Genomic DNA, 20,127 nt, shown 5'->3' with positions numbered 1-20,127 from the left:
TTCCTAGACTCCAGTTCAAACACTAGGGATGAATCCTGGTCCCACTGCCAGTGACCCCACAGACTGCCGAAGCCTCACAGCTGTCCCTCCGTAGGCCTAGTTTGGTCCTGTGTAGGTTACCCCGCTATCCGTCCAGAGTCAGTGAGCTCTCACTAGCTTAGGTCAGTTGTTTCTGTGGGTATCATCATCATGATCTTAACACATTTGCTCATATTATTGCTCCTCCTGCTCTTGGGCTGGTTTCTGGTAGCTTGGCCCAGTGCTTCGCTGTGGGTCTCTGTATCTGCTTCCATCTGTTGCTGGCTGAAGGTTCTATGATGACAATTAAGGAAACCATCAATCTGATTACAGGGCAAAGCCAGTTTAGGCGTCCTCTTCATTGTTGCTTAGAGTCTTAGCTGCTGTCATCTTTGTGGATTCCTGGGAACTTCCCTAGTGCCATGTTTCTCACTAGCCCTTTAATGGCTCCCTCAATCAAGATATCTCTTTCCTTTCTCTCCCTCACTGTCCTTCCCCCTTCTTGAGCATCCTATTCCCTCATGTTCTCCTCCTCCCTCCTCTTCTCCCCTTATCCCCTCTCCCTTCCCTCCTACCCTTCCTTCTTTCTCCTCCACTCCCAATTTTCTCAGGAGATCTTGTCTGTTTCCCCTTTCCAGGAGGATCCACATGTTTACCTTAGGGTTCTTCTTGTTATCTAGCATCTTTGGGATAGCGGACTATGGACTGGTTATCCTTGGTGCTACATCTAATATCCTATTTCTATATCTCTCCATTTTCCTTTCAGAGAAAACTCAATAATGTACCTTTATATATCTATACCCCCTTTATATTTGCAAATAAGAACTCTGAATCTAATCTCTTTTCTCAGAGTTTCTCCTGACCATGACCAAAAACAGCTTGTGTAGCACATCTGAGAAGTGAACACTGGCAGTGCACAGTCTGGCTGAGGACAGCTGCAGCTGCTAGCGTGTAGCTCTGAGCTGAGAGCAGCAGCTCAAGAAGAGGTGTTCCAGGGGAAGCTGGCACACCATGGGGGAGAGAGAGCTGAAGGTCTGAAAAATTCACACGGGATTGTGCAGAAGGGGCACGTGTGGTGGAAGCTGTCTAAAGGCAAAGTCATCTGTCTTAGGGTAGATAAGTCCTGTGGCATTAGGAGACCAGGTGCTTCTGGAGTTTTGGGTGACAGCTAGAAACTGCTTTAGAAAGGCTAAAACAGGAGAATCCAAAACTCATTGGGAGATTTGGGGAAAAAAAAGAAAAGAAAACCTATCTGTTAAGGCAGCGACTCTGGTGGGAGATCCTGTGTGCAGCTCCAGTTTGTGTCAGTGGCTGCAAAGCTACAGGCAAGAGACTCTTGTGAATTGGTGCAGTAAAGTTGGGTGTCAATTGTTACACAAGTTCTACTTGGTCTCAATAATAAAAACCTGGAGCCAGACGTGGGACAAACGCTGAGAGCTTAGAGAGAGAAAGGAGCAAGCCCAGAGCTAACTCTTATCTTGCTAACTCCTTAGTTGAAAAAGGGCCAACTTCCTGTCTCCTCCTGCCTTAGATTCCTCTCTCCACCCAACTTTATCACTTGCAGTCTGTCTGTATAGACCTCCAGATCTCCATGGTTATCTAGTGGCTAGCTCTGCCCTCGGGTCTTCAGGCAAGCTTTGTTTGTAGAGTACAAACTCGGTATCACCACGCATTTCAAAGGAGTTAAAAGAGTTTCAATGTTCTCACCACAAGGAAATAATTATTAAAGGTGAATATATGCTAATTCTTTTTTTTTTTTTGGTTTTTCGAGACAGGGTTTCTCTGCATCTTTTTTAGAGCCTGTCCTGGAACTAGCTCTTGTAGACCAGGCTGGCCTCGAACTCACAGAGATCCGCCTGCCTCTGCCTCCCCAGTGCTGGGATTAAAGGCGTGTGCCACCACCGCCCGGCTTATATGCTAATTCTTTTGATTTGATAATTATACTATATATTTCTCTGTATATTTGCATCAGTACATTGTATTTTACTTCACTTATTTTCAATAATGCATGAAAAAAATGCCTTCATCAAATAAGTATGAACACACAAGAAAGGAACACATATAATCCAGGACACAGGATTTGAGTGTTGGAGAGCATCAAGGCAACCCCCTTGATGACAGTTGTATACAGGCATGGAAGAGCAAAGGGGGCTGCAGGGGGTGGTTGTTAGGGGATATTTGTACACTGATTGAAAATGTATCGCTGTGATTGGTATAATAACAAGATGAAGGGCCAATAGCTAAGCAGGAGGTATAGGTGGACTTCAGGGCAGAGAAAAACTCTGGGAAGAAGTAGACAGAGTCACCAGCCAGTTGTGGGCGAAGCAGTGTGAGCAGAACTGAGAGATGAGGTAACAAGACATGTGGCAGAACACAGATTAAAATAAGTAGGTTAATTTAAGTTATAAGAGATAGTGGTACAAGCCTAAGCTATGTCTGAGCTTTCGTAATAATGAGTCTCTGTGTTGTCATTTGGGAGCTGGTTGCCCAAAGAAAAATAAGACTATAGGTGGTTGTCAAGAAATTTAAAAATTACACTTTGATTGAAGAGTAATCTGATGAAGTGTGTAGTCAGATTAAAGGAAGTGATAAACTCAATATTATAATAATCCCAGATTTGAACATTTCCAGACTCCCTCTTTCATAGCTATTATAGGTATTAAACTCAGGCAAGTTTTCTTCCACTTAGTTTTATCCTAGAACCTGTTTCATTATGGTTTTGCTTCTTAAACCACCACAACTACTAATCTCAAATTCACTTTTACCTTATGATTTTACATTTTGTGTTACAAGAATATTGCTGTGATGGAGGAGAGTTATCTGTCTATGTTACTTTCATTGGCTAATTAATAAAGAAAACTGCTTTGGCCCTTTAAGAGACAGAAAATTAGGTAGGTGGAGTAGATAGAACAGAATGCTGGGTAGCAGGAGTGGGAAGACACTTCAGGCAGCTTCAGGCAGTCGCCATAGTGAGTCTCCATGAGTCGCCATGCTTCTCCTCTCCAAGATGGATGCAGGTTAAGATCTTTCCTGGTAAGCCACACCTCGTGGTGCTACACAGATTACTAAATATGGGTTAAAGGAAGATGTGAGAATTAGCCAATAAGAGGCTGAAACAATGGGCCAGGCGGTATTTAAAAGAATACAGTTTCCGTGTAATTATTTTGGGTAAAGCTAGCCAGGTGGCGGGACACAGCCCCGCCGTTCCTTCTACATTGCTGATAGAGAGATACTCTCAATTTCCTAACAATAAGTTTGCATGTATCTTCTTTTCTCCTTTTTTAGCAGTGGTGAAAGTGTCTAAACTGCTTGGCCTCACTGTTGCCACCACCCACAGCCCTTATAAGTTAATGTGAATGGATTCCCTGCTCTTTCATCCACATCCTCCCTTCTATCACCCTTTCCCCACTTCCGCACTGTCTCCCCTATATTTATATTGTCAGATTTTCTGGAAATAATCCTTCTTTATTCTTTGTCTGTCTTCTTCCCTTTGCCTAAAGCTCACTCTGTTAGTTTTCTGTTGCAGCCAGAAGAAATGTGTCTACATTCAGTAGCTTAAAACAAGACTCTCTTATATGTCTTATAGGTCATAAACTATAGGGAATAACCTACTTTAAAGGTGGCTGGTATGTTTCATTTCCTCTTGGCTATGATACTTGAGTGTCTGTTATCTGACTACATGTTTAAGCATCAGCTCTTTTCCCTCAAAGCTGCCTTCAGTAATGCCCATGCCTTTTCATTGGTCTCCTGCAGATAAGGATGGACTGAGTGCCTCCTATACTCAAGCCCATACTTATCTACTGTATATTTCCTTCTTTACTTTAAACACATTTGACGAGTTTAAGACCCAGTCTTCTTGTTGATCTTTTCCAATTCCGATTGTTTCTGCTCTGGCATAATCCCAAAAGAGATGAGATGCCGAGTCCAGGAAGCATGGCTGCTGAGGATGTTCTGTATTCCCAGAAGCCCATGAGCACCTGAGCTCGTCATAACCTAAGGGACTTTCCAGATACAATCATATAGCTCTCAGTGCAGAGCTGAAAGAAGCAACAGGGGATCATGGAGAGAGGATACAGGTTCCCCAGAACTGCCCTTTCTTTTTTTATACAGATCATGCATGCGACTTTCAGACAAGAGATTTAAAGTGTTTGAAACTCCAAATTCAAGTCTTAAGACTTGCTTGTCAGCTTAGCAATTACAGCACTAGCACTACCTTCTAAAGAACCCAATTCTTTCTTGCTTTTGCCTTTTCTGCAGACTCTTCTTGCCTTGCTGTTTCTACATTTTCTGTCTGTTTTTTTTTTTTTTGGGTCAGAGACATGCCACCAGCTTTCCGTATCAGACACTACTTTCTTGGAAGGAATACTGCATCAGGTTGTACTTTGAATATGAAAGCTTTGTGAATATTGCCCCTTCAATACTTTTCTAAGAAAAATCTAGTAGTCAGCATATTTATCAAAGACTTTTTATCAAAGCAGCTCTTTTAGAACTGCTCATTTGAATCCTACTTAATATTAAAAGATTATGGTTTATGAGTGGCTTTGTAGTATGAAGGGAGAAATAAAATGAGTATGAAAAGCTTGCATGTAAGAAAAACAAAAGGGGGGTTGATAAAGGATTTATGACCAAAAACATCCCAAAGATAAAGGAGAGGAGTCCTGTGCATAGATAGAGGAGTGAGGGTGGATGAGAGGGAGAGAGTTGGCTTGCAGCAAGCTCAGAATTCATACTCACAAAACCTACGGTATAAAGAATGTATGCATCTGTTTAGTTTTGAGTTTCAGCTTTCCTAGTAGGTTGGTTTATTAACATTTCTGTGTTAAAATTCGTGAATCAAAATCCAGGAACAATGTGTGACATACTTCTTCTGGCTAAGACTTTGTGATAAGAACAACACAACTGGAACTTAACTGTAAAGGAGTCGAGGTTGTGTTCTTGTTGCTGGCCAGAGAGCTCCATTCACGGTAAGACTTCCAGTGCTGTAAGAAGTATGTGTAGAGACATACTCACAAAAGGATGTGCTAGCTCAACATGATAATGGTAAGAGGGGAACCACTACTGCTTATATTAATTATATGCCAAGAATTAGTGGAAGATGGCACCATGAGTTACAGCCCTGAAAAATGAGGATTTTCTTAACTTTCACTTTCATTAATTAATATTGATTTATAGATTGGTGGGTGTATCAATGTCATTTCCTGACATACATGCATGATGTTGTTTTCAGTATACATTTATTAAATCACTTCCTCCTCCTTTTGTTGCCTTTTCTCTTCCATAATAGTCTATTCTTTCAGCTAGTTCTTGGTTTTTAAAAACTGACATTCTATGTACAGAAAAACACATAATCTTTCTATTTTCATGTTTTTACTCTGAAACCTGATTTGAATGACTGCAGTTATAAAGTCATAAAAACCATTAGAAACTGGAAAGATGAAAGCAAATATTGGAATGAAAACAGAGAGAATGTACCTGGAGACAAAGGAAAGAAAGATGTTTTTGAGAATTGATGCTGGAAACATGAAGAACTGATCTTAGAGGCCTTTAGTTCTAGGCTAAGAAGTTGAATATGGTCATTCAATAAGGGAATATTTAAGTTTTATAGTGAGAAAAGTGGCTTTTCATGCATGTCTTTAAAAATATCTTCTGTTAGATTATTGATGAATTAGAGAGGGAAGTGATGTTTATAAGACTGTTATAGTGGACTACTGATGTGCTTTCAGAAGCACTTTGGGTCAGTAGCTTCATTTGCTGTTAACTTGTAGTGTGAAGCGGCGGGGCTGCGTCCCGCCACCGGGCCGCCGGCTAACTTTACACCCGAAATAATTACACGGAAACTGTATTCTTTTAAAACACTGCCTGGCCCATAGTTTCAGCCTCTTATTGGCTAATTCTCATATCTTGCTTTAACCCATATTTAGTAATTTATGTAGCACCACGAGGTGTGGCTTACCAGGAGAGATCTTAACCTGTGTCCATCTCGGAGAGGAGAAGCATGGAGACTCACTATGGCGACTGCCTGAAGCGTCTCCCCCACCTCTACTCCTTGTTCCCACAATTCTGTTCTGTCTACTCCACCTACCTACTTTCTGTCTCTTAAAGGGCCAAGGCAGTTTTCTTTATTAATTAACCAATGAAAGAAACATAGACAGATAACTCTCCTCCATCATTAACTGGTTAATGCAGAGGGCAAAGGAGATGCCCCGGCAGTATTGGGGGTAGAGTCATAACTGTAGGCATAGTGCTGAGGTCATTCAAAGACAGAACACGCGTGAGAGGTGATGCTGTAGTATGTAGGTTTACAGATGTAATACTAGTAATTTCCTTGATTTCAGGAACCAAGTACAATGTAATCCTGAAATAAATTTTATGAAATCACATAAGTCAAGTTCTTCAGCAAGAAAAGCAATGCACTGAGATGATGGGACAGAAGAATAAGAAGGTGGCAGGAGGGAATGAGCAGGGTGGTTGATGAGTGTCTGGAAGTCTATCTCCACAGGATTTCTGTTTTCTAATTGAGACAGGTTTTGTTTTCCTATTCAAAGCTGACTGGACGTCACAATCCTCCTGCCTCAGGCTCTCAGGTACCAACACAGGTATGATTGATTCAAGCTTGGATGGATGTTTTCTGGTTATTTACTATTTCCTGATTGTTTTTAATTAAACTTTTCTTTTAGTCTTTATTTTTTGAGATTATCATACAATTATATCATATCCCCATTTCCTCCAAGCTCTCCCTTAAACCCCTCTTTGCTCTCTTTAAAACTTATGACCTTACTTTTCATTAAGTGTTACATGTATATATGTGTATGTATGTGTATGTAAATATCCTTAAGTGCATAAACACAACCTGCTCAGCCTGCATAGTGCAACTTGTGTGTATATTGACTGGAAGACCTAGAAGACTGTGTCATGGTGTAGTACTTGAAATCCTAACTGGACATTAAAGGTTGAGTAGCATGGATGTATAGAAAGAGGGGAAAATGATTGTGGTTTAATGAATGTGTCTTGCCTCAGAAGAGAGCATAACTGAAGAAGTAGAGAACAAAGGAGATTTATCTCAGTTCTTGAAAAAAAGCCCAATATTCACACACTGAAAAGAAATAGTTCATCCTTAGAGGAAAAAGTAATAGGCATGGGTAAAAGACAGAGGGCAGAGACACAGTTGTTTCAGATGACTTCATGAAGGCATCTCAGTGACTTCAAGAACTATCTGTTGCAGTAAAAGACTAAGAATGAGTGATTATAAATCAAAGTAGATTAATTTATTTAAACATAAGGGATTGGATGGCATATGAAGGACAAAATTTATTTATCCACAGGTCAAGACATAATACCTGTGTTTTATTTGGTCTTTACAGGATAGAGGACCAACATCTAAATGGTCCCAGGATGAGACCGTGAAGCCCACAACCAGCTTCGGGGTGGCCCTCCCTTCATCTTGACCAGGACTGCCAGGGATGGAGACCTCTCAGCATTGGTTGTTCTGCTCCTTGGCATCCTCTACACCATCTCCATAGTGGGCAATGCACCTGATAATTTCATCATCAAAGAAGAACAGAGTCCTGCACCAGCCTATGTACTACTTCCTGTCCTCTGCTGTCAGGCAATGAACCTGGGCGTGTCTTTCTCCACATTGCCCACAGTCCCTGGCTGTGTTTTGCTTCCACTTAAGAGAAATCAGTTTTAACTCTTGTATGTCCCAAATGTTCTTTATCCACCTCTTCTCTTTCATGGAGTCTGGGATCCTGCTGGCCATGAGCTTTGATCGTTATGTAGCCATTTGTAACCCACTGCGCTACTCCACATTGCTCACTGATGCCCAGGTGGTGTGGATGGGCATGTGCGTTTTCCTTCGAAGTTTCTGCATGATTTTCCCATTACCTTTTCTCCTGAAGAGGTTGCCCTTCTGCAAGGCTAATGTGCTCTCCCATGCCTACTGCCTTCATCCAGATCTGATTCGCCTGCCCTGTGGTGATATCACCATTAATAACATATTTGGGTCTCTTCATAGTCATCTCTACCTTTGGACTTGATTCTGCTCTCATTCTCCGCTCTTAGGTGCTCATACTTCGCTCTGTACTGGCTATTGCCTCCCATGAAGAAAGGTTAAAGACCCTAATACGTGTGTGTCACACCTGTGTGCTGTGCTAATCTTTATGTGCCCATGGTAGGTGTGTCTATGTTTGCTCGCTATGGGAGGCATGCCCCACGGTATGTGCATACAGCTCCTGTCTCTTGTATATCTTTTTGTTCCTCCAATGCTTAACCCTGTCATCTATTCCATAAAAACTAAGGAGATTCGTAGAAGGCTTTCCAAAATCCTCCTGGGAACCAAGTTTTGAGAAGAAGTTGTATGTTAATGTTCAGAGGATGTTTACCTTAACCCCACCAGCTTGTGTTTGAAGACCATTTGATCTCCTGACTTACCACCATGATTCCTGTTATCAGATATTGGATGACAGATAGATAGTACTTAGAATTTAAACCATAGTCTTATCCAATGGTAACACAGGCCATTCATTATTTAGCAAAAACATAGCATTCAATTTCCTTCTTTTAAATAAAAAATATATTCTTATATTAGTTTCTCATTATGTCACAAGTATGCTCCCATTTTCTTTATTAGAAGTCCTATTAGACTCTTGAATTCTCCTCTAATATGGAAACATTATGCAAGGGTGATTAGATTTTGTACCGAAGATATAGCCAGTAACATGAGCTAAATGTGCTCTTTCACCTTCCCCACCACCTACCCAATATCTATGCACAGAAATATCTATTTTACATACTACAATGGTGTCCATTTGGCCTTTTAAATGAGGTAAATAAACTCTTTGTAAATTTTGTTAAAGATATTTGGTAATGTTTGAAAATTTAGTCTAAATTCTATATTATAATTTAGTTGTATGTAAGTATACATAGAATTAATAATATTTATGTATAGCAAAAACATGGAATATGTAAAATTATTTGTTGTGTCAAAGTTTTATGCATTTGCAGCTTTGGGGGTACATTTGATGACAGAACAAAGACAGTCCACCATTTAAGGATTAGATTTTATGAAATCATATAAAAATAAATTATTTTACAAAAGTTGTCTAAATAACTAAAAGAATTAGAGTATCGGGAAAAGACATAAAATAGTGCAGCATTGCCCCCTTTAATAAATTTGTAGATTAGATTATCCTCCAGAGAATCAATGCCAAATAACTTAAATGTCCTATATATTACCAGGTAAAAAATTCTTTCAAGGCTACAGTAGAATCTTTCTCCCCTTCTAGTATTGTTACTGTGTGGGTATACTTGCCTGTGTGCATTGAAATGATCAGAAGAGCACAATGGGCATGCTACTACTGACTGCACTCCTCTTTTGAGAAGTGTTCTCTCACTGTATCTGGAGGTAGGCTGGTAGCCAGTAAGCCTCTCACCTCTCCTCTTCCCACAACTGTCCCACTGCTGTGCCAGGATTACAGGGTTTCATGAAGCTATGCCTGGGTTTTTGGAAATTAAAACAGTGTAGTCTTGTTCAATGTTAACTCTTGGAAATTTGCCTCCATTATTTTTAAATTTATTTTTAAAATTTCTTATGTTTGTACTTGATTTACATTAATAACCCCTCCCTACATTGCTTCCATGTTTCTCTATGCTGCATAAGACTCAAGGTCTTAAAAGTTAATATTGTTGTTATATATCCTAATAGATATATAAAGTACCACTTGTTGAGTATGTCAGTGCTTGCTCATGTGTACATGTATACAGGACTGGATATAAATCAGGGGCTTCATTTATGAAGAGGATAGATTCTTTGTCTCTTATGTCATTAGTTGCTTAAAGATTTTTGTCTAGGGTTGGGACCCTGTGAGATTTCCCTCACCTACATTGGTCTTGCTTGGGTAGCTAAGTTGTTGATATTTCATTGCTATTGCCATTGAAACTCAGGTCTTCATGCTTGAGAAGCAAGTGATTTTAATCATATAGCTATGTTTCCAGCCCCATGATTCTTTTACACTATATTTTCCTTTATCATTGGGTATTTCATGCTTGTGTACAATGAAATATGATTACATCACCCCCATTTCTCTACTCTAGGTCTCTCCACACCCTCCTCAACCTGTTCTCTTTCCAGCTTCATATTTTCTTCTTTTGGTTAACTCAGTAAATCCAATTAGTGCTGCTTATATTGTATGGGTATGGCATGCTTATATGTACATGGGTGTGGGCCAACCTCTGGAGCATGGGAATCCTGTTGGTGGCCACTTTCCCGGAAAGTATTGCTGAAGCTAATAAAGGATGGAGTCTCTATCTCTTGCCCTTTGAGCTTGAAGGTGACCATTTGGAATCACGATTCAGTGTCTAAATTTAAAATGCTAATTCGCAGCATTTACACTTAGTGAAACCATGGTAAAATTATTTTTAAATGCTTATTTTATTTTTACTTATGTATACGTGTGTATCTGTGTAAGTGTGTGTGTCAAGTGTGTGCATGTGCCTGCAGAGGAAACCAGAAAAAGGCATTTATTCCCCCTGGAAATGCTGCAGGTGATTGTGAGCTACATTATGTGGAGGCTGGAAGCCAAACTCTAGTCCTATGGAAGAACAACATGTTCTTTTAACCATGGAGCTATCTCTTCAGCCTCCAATGTAGCGTGAGTTCTTACAGGTCTTAAAAATAAAAGTCTGGGAGCTCAGTCCGGTGCACCAATGTGTGGCTCTGTCTCTATCTCCATCCATCACCAGATGAAGGTTCCCTCACGGTCCTGACTTTCTTTCTCATGTTCTCCCTCCTTCTGCTCTTCGTCAGGACCTTGGGAGCTCAGTCGGTGCTCCAATGTGGGGCTCTGTCTCTATCTCCATCCATCGCCAGATGAAGGTTCTATGGCAGGGAACCCTTACTGCTCTCTGGTCAGGAGAGAGAGGGGGAGTGGAGGGGGGAGGGGGGTTAATGGGAGGCGGGAGGAGGCGAAAAATTTTTAATAAAAAATCATGATTTCTAGTTTAATTGAATTGTGCAGAAACTGTAAAAAAAAAAAAAAGCCTGGAGTCAGATATTGGGGTAAATGCTGACAGATCAGAGAGATGAGGGAGCCAAACCATTGTCACTTTACCTCCAAATTCCCGTCCAAAAAGAGACCGAGTTCCTGTCTCTTCCCTCTTTATCACTTCCTTTCTCTGCCCATCTATATCACTTCCTGATTGTCTGTTAGCTAGTGGCTAGCTCCACCATCTAGTCTTCAGGCAACCTTTATTTGTACAAACAAGATATCACCATATCCCAGTAATGTTATCTATTTTACTGTGCCTTGATTTTTATTAAATGCAATATGTAGATAATAGCAGATGGTTGTAGACAGATGTTTCTCTTTTGCCCTGTTTCACAACCATTCAGACCCAAATAAACACACAGAGGCTTATATTATATAAACTGTTTGGCCTATTATTCAGGCTTATTACTAACTACCTCTACAACTCAAATTCACACATAATTTTTATACACATTTAGCCATGTGGCTTGGTACCTTCTCCCAGTAAGGTATTCTCATCTTGCTTCCTCTACATCTGGCTGGTAACTGTGTCTCTGCCTTTCCTCTTCCCAGAATTTTTCTAGTCTGGTTGTCCTGCCTATACTTCTTGCTTGGCCGATGGCCAATCAGCTTTTTATTCAACCAAAATATGCAAAAAAATCTTCACAGTGGCACAATCATTATTCCACAGCATATTGTGACTAGGATGTAAAGTTTAAATGAGTTACCAAAGCCAACTCATACACAAGCCTTATAATAATAATGCATGCATATATTTCTTGGGGGAAAGGTGGGTATGGAATTCATTAAGATAGGACAGCTTGACTGTGGGTAAACTGTGAGGGAGAGATTAGAGTGAGAGGTTTACCTAGTAAACATTAGCTGTGATTATGTAATGGCCAAAATGAGCCATCACTGTTTTTACTAAGAATGAAAGGGCATTAAATATTAAGTAAGGAACTGTGGATGTTTTCAGTGGTAAGGGTTTGCCTAACATACACATATCCTGGCTTCTATATACAGAATCACACGCACACCACACACACCACACACACACACACACACTACTCTTAATTTGTTTCAAGCGTGAATCTTCTATGTTCAGATGTCCCTGTCCATGTGGTCTCTTAAAGGGACGTTCAAAGGATAATGAACACTGTCAGGAGTCCTCATTCTCTATCATTGTACTATCAGGACTTAATGTTAGGAACATTACATAATGGTTTAACCCCACTGAATACCACATGGCAGCCAGTAATTTGAATGCTTGTGTGTATTTCTCTGTCATTACCTATTTATGGGAGGAAAATGAGTTTATGGGGAGAGGAAGAGACTTTTTCTCAATCAGGGGTAGAATGACACAGAATTTGAAGTTCTCATGCTTTTATCCTAAAAATCTCTTGCACCTTTACAATCTCCCTAACAGGGTATTCCATAGCATCTCTGAAGATCACAGGACAATATTTTTCAGCACTTTCTTAGAAGGACTACTGTTTTTGATAACACAGTCTGTATTCATGTGTGAGTGTGACCAGCAGTGTGCCGAATGGCTCTTATTATGGTTCAGATCAACTTTGTTGGTATCAGGTATGATTTCTGTAAGTCATGATCAAGTAAAATGTTGAAATTTTACCTGGGGTCTTGCTGTAGTAAGTCTTACAGATAGTGGTTACCCACATACTGGGACATGGCCTTTTATCTATATAAGCTGATGTAGAGCATTGTGTTTGTTTCTCTTTTTCGGCCCTCTGTTCCAGTTGCAGATTTTGGTTTCTGATCTCTATTCAAGCAGAGGAGTCTGATTTGTGAGTCTACCCCTAAATAAATAACCATCAATTTCAATTTCCTTTTTTTTGAGGTCTGTTTTATTGCCTTGGGTCACTGCGATCTTCCAAATTTAGGAAAACAAGTGAGGATAACAGGAACTATATTTCCTTTTCCATACCACCTTGTAAGAAGGACACTGATTATCATTCTTTTCAAGATGACATAGTTGACAGTCTCTTTCACCCTCTTATGGTACCTAAAAATCCCTCCCTCCTTTAACATCTGATTCTTGTGAGCTTACTCTGCTCAGGAACAGGAGCTTTATGAAATGGCCCTGGGGTGGCTCTGCATCTGGCAAAAGAGCCCAGGGATATTGAAAATCTTTTTCATATACAAAGCATTCTCATATCTGCTATGTGCTGTGGTGCATGAGAAGAAAGATTAGACACGAACTGTTTCTGCACTCAGGTTGCTTCAAAAGGACCGTGTAATATGATTAGTATATCCGTCAGTACAGGCAGAGTCACTAGGACATTACTTTCACAAAGAAGGCAAATATGAGGGTGTGTGTGTGTGTGTGTGTGGTGTGGTGTGTGTGTGTGTCTGCATGTGTGTTCTTTCTGTTTACTGGGAAACCTCACAAAAAAGATGGAACAGGTTCTGATTGACAAGTAAATGTAAAAAGAAGCAGATAGGAACATACATGATGATGGAGGACTCTCATTGGTTAATAAAGAAACTGCCTTGGCTTTTTGATAGGGCAGGGTTTAGATAGGTGGAGTAGACAGAACAGAATGCTGGGAAGAAGGGAAGTGGGGTCAGATGAGATGCCTCTCCTCTCTGAGACAGATGCCATAGAAGCCAGCCACCAGTCAAACATGCTGAATCTTCCCGGTAAAGACACCACCCTCGTGGTGCTACACAGATTATTAGAATGGGTTAAAGCAAAATATGAGAATTAAATAAGAGGCTAAAATTAGTGGGCCAGGCATTGTTTAAAAGAATACAGTTTCTGTGTAATTATTTTGGGTAGAAAGCTAGCCATGTGGGATCCAGAGGGGATGAAAAACAGGCCCTGCTCGCCTCTTCACTACATACCGATGTAAAGGAATCCATGTGATCAGAAATTTCTAAAATTCTCCTGCTGTAGGATGTTGTACAGCTAGTGGTTACCTCCCACTTGGGGCGTGGCCTCTTAACTATATTAATGCCGAGGTAGTGGCATGTGTCTGGTCTCTTTCCAGCCTCTCTATTCTAGTTGCGGGGCATTTGTTTTCTGATCTCCGTTCAAAACAGAAGATTCTGATTCTGAGCTAGTATAGGATTTCTTATAATTCCTTCCACATTTGGCACCCATGTGGAACTGGACTCCACGCCTACCCGGTGGATGGCCTAATGGCCTAGCAGGTACACAGCCCAGACAGTCTCCCAACCCTGCCTGCTTGGCTTGCTTTTACTTAGGCAGTTTTTTTTTTTTTTTTCTTTTTTTTTTGGTAGAATCCCAGCCACAGCGGAGTTCATTGTATGTGGCAACTAGGAAATTTCCCAAGCGCACACATGACTGGGTGGTAGTCCCTGGTGCAGCTCCTTGCTGCGTGGGCAACTTGTGCAGCTTCCAGTTTCTGCTCCCTGCCCACGAGGTTCTGGTTTTCTTACTCCATGTGTGGGAATTGATTTAATTGCTTTAATTGTCAAAACAAAGCATATTCTCAGTATTAACCAGTATGAAGGCGGGAAACTAAAGCAGCTCGGAAATTAAAGTGACCTCAAGACCAATTCCTGTCACCACATACGAACTGCGACTCTGCAACTGCGACATCTGCTGGACAATATAGATTATTACACCTAAAACTATTTACTCTGGATCTCAGAACAGGTAATAAATAAATCAATATGGCAGAGTCATTAATATTGAAACTTTTAGTAACTTTTTTGATAATACATGGTTGTATTTTGTAAGGCTTAGATGGCTATGGTGTTATAATTCAATTTATTGGGTATTGGGATTCAGTTTTCTTCTCCATATCCTATTATTAAGAAAGAATATGACAGTTTTAGGAATGATACAGTCTCTACAGACTAATAATGAACAGCTACTTGACAGGATTAATACCATCAAAATAAAAAGTTGCCTGAAAAAATGAATACTATTAAAAAGGATAACATTAATCTGATAGACAAAATTGAATCCATATCGAAGGGTATTAAGAAGTTATCTGAAAGAACTCATACTGTTGAATTTTATAATCAAAATTTGTTAAAAAGTTATGAGAAGTTAGCAGATAGACTGTCTCTCCAGAATAGCAACCTCTCTCTCTCTCTCTCACACACACACACACACACACCACCATATAGAGCTGGTTTGGGAGTTGACAATGGCTCTGTCCTTCTCTAAACACAAGCATGCTGTTAAAGAAAAAAAATACAAGCATGCTGTTAAAAGAAAAATTCAGTTTCTGTCTCATGTCAGAGCCGATGATATGGGACCAGAAAGAAAAAGAATTTAGAAAAAAATTTACTTTCTTCATATCTATTTTTGTTTATATCATACCTTTCATTTAACATATATGTCTGTATATGTCTATATAAATAATGTTGAAGTTTTCTACAATGAACAATGAATTTTCCTGCGTAATCTTGAAGTTTCCAGGAAGGAGATGGGGCCCCACAACAACAACACTGCCTGGTTGATATGATGTCATGATGCTGATAGCGCTACTATAAGACCTGTTTTGGGTACAAGCTGATCAAGATGGTTCCAACTTGGTTAGCTGAAATGGTTCACTTTTTTTTTTTTTTACAATGTTCTGGTCAGACATTCAAATAGGAATCTCAGAAAAACCCAACCAAATACTCAGAGACTACTTGCAATTATACCAGACAGTAATCTTGGAAATTAACCATCATTTATATTAGGCTTAGAACTCTCTTATTTAAACAAAAGGGGCAGTTGCTGTAGGACGTCTTACAGCCAGTGGTTACCCGCCCACTCTTATACTATATGTATATGTATATGCATGGCCTCTTATACTATATATGCCAATGTAGAACATGTGTTCAGCCTCTTTTCTGGCTTCTCTGTTCCGGTTGCAGATTTTGGTTCCTGATCTCTGTTCAATCAGAGGATTCTGATTTGTGAGTCTACCCCTAATTAAATAACCATCTATTTCTCAATTCTGAGCTAGTGTAGGATTTTTTTTAAGCATTCTTATTCAGGGTCTGAGTTTTGTTATGGAACTCAGTATTTTTGTGTCTATCAATGCCACATGCTGACACACATGTGTATTGAATGGCTATAAAATACACTGCAGACAGATTTTAAAAATTGCTCACTTTCAAGCTGTATAAATATGAGGAGTCGTTTTTACTGTCTGGGAATGGGGATGAGACACAATCTTCTTACAGTTCTTTTCCAGTTCTGATCATTTCCACTCTGGCACAACCCCATGAGAGACACAATGTCCAGAAGGTATGACTGCTGCTGTTGTTCCCAGAAGTCCATGAGCACCTGAGCTGATAATAACCCAAGGAATTTCTTAGATTCAGTCATACAGTTCTCAGGACAGAGAGTTGAAAGAAGCAACAGGGGATATGTACAGGGCTTGCTCCCCAATGATGCTCTTCCTTTCTTTCCACTGCCCATTCTTATGATTCTCAGGTAGGTGAACTAAAGCAATTGGTGCACCAAAATCAAGACTTAAGATCCTGTTATTAGCGTAGAAATCCGAGAACCATAATATTGCAGTCTGAAGAAGGAAAACGTATGTCTCCCTCTCCTCTCGTCTCCTCCCTCTCCTCTTTCTCTTCCCCTTTCCTTTCTTGCCTCCTCTTTTCTCTTCCCTCCCTTCTTTCCCCATTACTGTTTTCTTATACTTTCTCCTTCTTCTTTTTTGTTTTCTGTCTATTGTTCTTCATCTAAGAAACATCACCTGCTTTCTGCCTCAGATATTTCTCAGAAGAGTAGCTAATGAGACTATATTTTGAATGCCAACTTTGTGAATATAATATCCACCTCTATTATTTTCTAAGAGAATCTTGTGTTTAGGATATATCAAAAGACATAGGCAAAGCAGTGCTCATAAAGGAGATGTAAGCCTAGAGGGCTAAGGGGAAGAAGGGATATAGCACTGCTTATAATAATCAGCCATGTATTATAAAAGATGGCACCTTCTGCTCATAAACCAGTAAAATGAGTTTTTCTTAAATATTTTTGTTATTAATGTCCTTTGTACAACATATTGAGTTTGCCAGTATTTTTTTCTACAAGTCTATATACTGTGCTTTTTTTCAGTCCATTCTCCTTAAAACTCTTTCTTGCCCATCCTCCCATTCCCCTTTCTGTATCTCTCTCCCCCTTTCATATATTTTCAACACTAAGAAGTTTTCATATTGGACAATCATATGATTCTTCTCTTTCTGTGTTTGGTTTCCTTTGGAAGATGTTAGAGTGTGTGTGTGACTAATTATTATGTAATTGATATATACAATGGGTCTATATACATTTGTGGAATCCACTGGGTACTGGGGAGCTACATAGCAAATTTTGAATAATAGTCAGGCCGATATGGGTACTTGGAGGAGTGACAAGGAAGATAATTTTGAAGATTAAATATCAAGTACTTACCAGAATTCTTATTTTTGGGCTAATTGATATTCATTATGTAAATTTTGGTCTTATAATAGATTCCATTTAAGGTTTTAACTCAGAAAATTATGCTTTCATATATACTTTTGAAGTGTCATCTTTTAGAATAGCGGTGAATTTGAGAGATGCAAGAGGTTTGAAGAAGCTGTTGTCATGGACTAGTGATGTGGTACCATGGATCTGAGGTAGGGGCCGCAAGTGGAATGAGGTGGAAACAGGTGCTGGAAGAAACACTTTAGGCCAGTAGTTTTTTTTCTTTTTTCTTTTTTTTTTATTTTTAAAGCCAGTTCGTTTTTTTAAGTTTATTTATTTTTTACTAAAAATTGCCATCTCCTCCCCTCCTCCTTCCTCTTCCCTCCCCTCCCCTCCACCCATACCCCCACTCCCTCCCTCTCCAGGCCAAAGAACCATCAGGGTTCTCTACACTATGTTGAGTCAAGGTCCTCCCAACTCCCTCCAGGTCCAGGAAGGTGAGCAACCAAACTGACAAGGCTCACACAGAGCCCGTCCTTGTCGTAGAGACCAAGCCTATTGCCTTTGTCCTTGGCTTCTCAGTCAGCCTCCACCATCAGCCACTTTCAGAGAGTCCGATTTGGTCGGATGTTCCATCAGTCCCATTCCAACTGGACTTGGTGATCTCCCATTAGTTCTGTCCTGCCGTCTCAGTAGGTGAACGCATCCCTCACGGTTCTGACTTTCTTTCTCATGACCTCTCTCCTTCTGATCCTCATCAGGACCTTGGGAGCTCAGTCTGGTGCTCCAATGTGGGGCTCTGTCTCTATCTCCATCCATCGCCAGGTGAAGGTTCTATGGTGATATGCAAGATATTCATGAGTATGGTTATAGGATCTGGCCTTTTCCGGCTCCCTCTCCGCAGCTGCTCAAGGAACTAGCTGGGAATATACCCAAGAGATGCCCAATCATACTACAAAAACATTTGTTCAACTATGTTCATAGCAGTATTATTTGTAATAGCCAGAACCTGGAAACAACCTAGATGCCCTTCAGTGGAAGAATGGATGAAGAAACTGTGGAATATATACATATTAGAATACTACTCAGCGGTAAAAAATAATGACATCTTGAATTTTGCAGGCAAATGGATGGAAATAGAAAACACTATTCTAAGTGAGGTAACCTAGACCCAAAAAGATGAACATGGGATGTACTCACTCATAATCGGTTTCTAGCCATAATTAAAGGGCATCGAGCCTATAATTCATGATCCTTGAGAAGACAATAAGAAGATGAACCTAAATAAAAACATACAGTTATCCTCCTGGATGTTGGAAGTAGAAAAGATTGCCGGGCATAAATTGGGAACTTGGGGGTGGGGTGGGATGGGAACAAGGGGAGATGGGGAGAGAAAAGCGTGAAGGGGAGGATGGGGAGAGCTTGGGGGAAGGGAATGCTTGGGATATAGGAAGGGTGGACATGGGAGCAGGGAAGCATATATCTTAATTAAGTGAGCCATATGAGGGTTGTCAAGAGACTTGACTCTAGAGGGGTTCCCAGGTGTCCTGGGCCAGTAGTTTTATCTGGTGTCACTTGCTTACCATAGTAGGCAGTGAATAAGGTGTTGCCCAGGCAGTGTTTAGAACTTACTCTCAACTTTGGGTGTAATGGTGAGCTTGTTCAAAGACAGAGCTTCACACATGAAAGCAATGTTATCGCTCAGAGAAGTGATTATTAATTCCATAGCTTTCAGAAATTAAGTACAAGTTGATTCCAAAATGTTAATTGTTCAGAATTTTTATGATATGTAATTTTATGAAAGTAATTTCAGTAAATAGTAATGTTCAGGGAGAAAAATTATGTCATGAGCTGAATGGGTAGAAAAATGAGAAAGAGGTAGAAAGGGAACAAGAAAGTGTAAGCACAGCTAATGAATAACTGAATAGTTATCAGCATGCATGAATATTTTAAAAGACAGGGTCATGCCATGGAGCTTAATGATGTCCAGGTCTTTCAGTTTCCTAATCCCAGTCTCTGAGTGACCAGGTATGAGCCACCACATCTAGCTTGTACAGCTATCTTTCTGACCATTTAACCCCCATCTAGATAAATGGATAGATAAACAGAGGCTCAGTTTCATTAAAATGTAGAGAGAGAGAAAAGATCATGGTCTGAAGAGTAAGTGTTTTGCCTCAAAAGAGGGCATAATAATTGAAGTCATTGCCGGGCGGTGGTGGCGCACGCCTTTAATCCCAGCACTCGGGAGGCAGAGGCAGGTGGATCTCTGTGAGTTCGAGACCAGCCTGGTCTACAAGGGCTAGCTCCAGGACAGGTTCTAAAGCTGCAGAGAAACCCTGTCTCGAAAAACAAACAAAAAAAAAATTGAAGTCATTGAGACCAAGAATTTTATCTTGGTACTAGAAAATACTAGTTTCAGTATATCAATAAGATGAGCTCACAGCCTCAAAAGTAAGGAAGAGTAACAGACACTGGTGAGAAGAAGGGCAAATGTCTATTGCCAGGTAAATTCAATGGGACATTAAAGAGTTTCCAGAAGGTTTGTTTTTCGATGAGAAGTGAACTTGATATCAAAGTGAAAGTTTCTCTAAATGACGACTACATACATATGAGAAAGAAAATAATACTGGCCTCAGGTCATGCATGAAATGCCTATTTGTCTTCTTTTTAGGACAGAAGCATCTAACAGGGAGTCCCGTG

At 40.1% G+C, this 20,127-nt stretch overlaps 1 pseudogene; it reads left to right on the top strand.

Annotated features, from left to right (window-relative positions):
- Positions 1–7,478: 7,478 nt before the first annotated feature.
- On the top strand, positions 7,479–8,363 carry LOC119801168 (annotated as a pseudogene).
- The last annotated feature ends 11,764 nt before the right edge of the window (positions 8,364–20,127 follow it).

Source organism: Arvicola amphibius, chromosome 1, assembly GCF_903992535.2.
Source record: "Arvicola amphibius chromosome 1, mArvAmp1.2, whole genome shotgun sequence".
In the NCBI taxonomy this organism is placed as follows: Eukaryota; Metazoa; Chordata; class Mammalia; order Rodentia; family Cricetidae; genus Arvicola; species Arvicola amphibius.
This window is presented reverse-complemented; position numbering and strand designations above follow the sequence as displayed.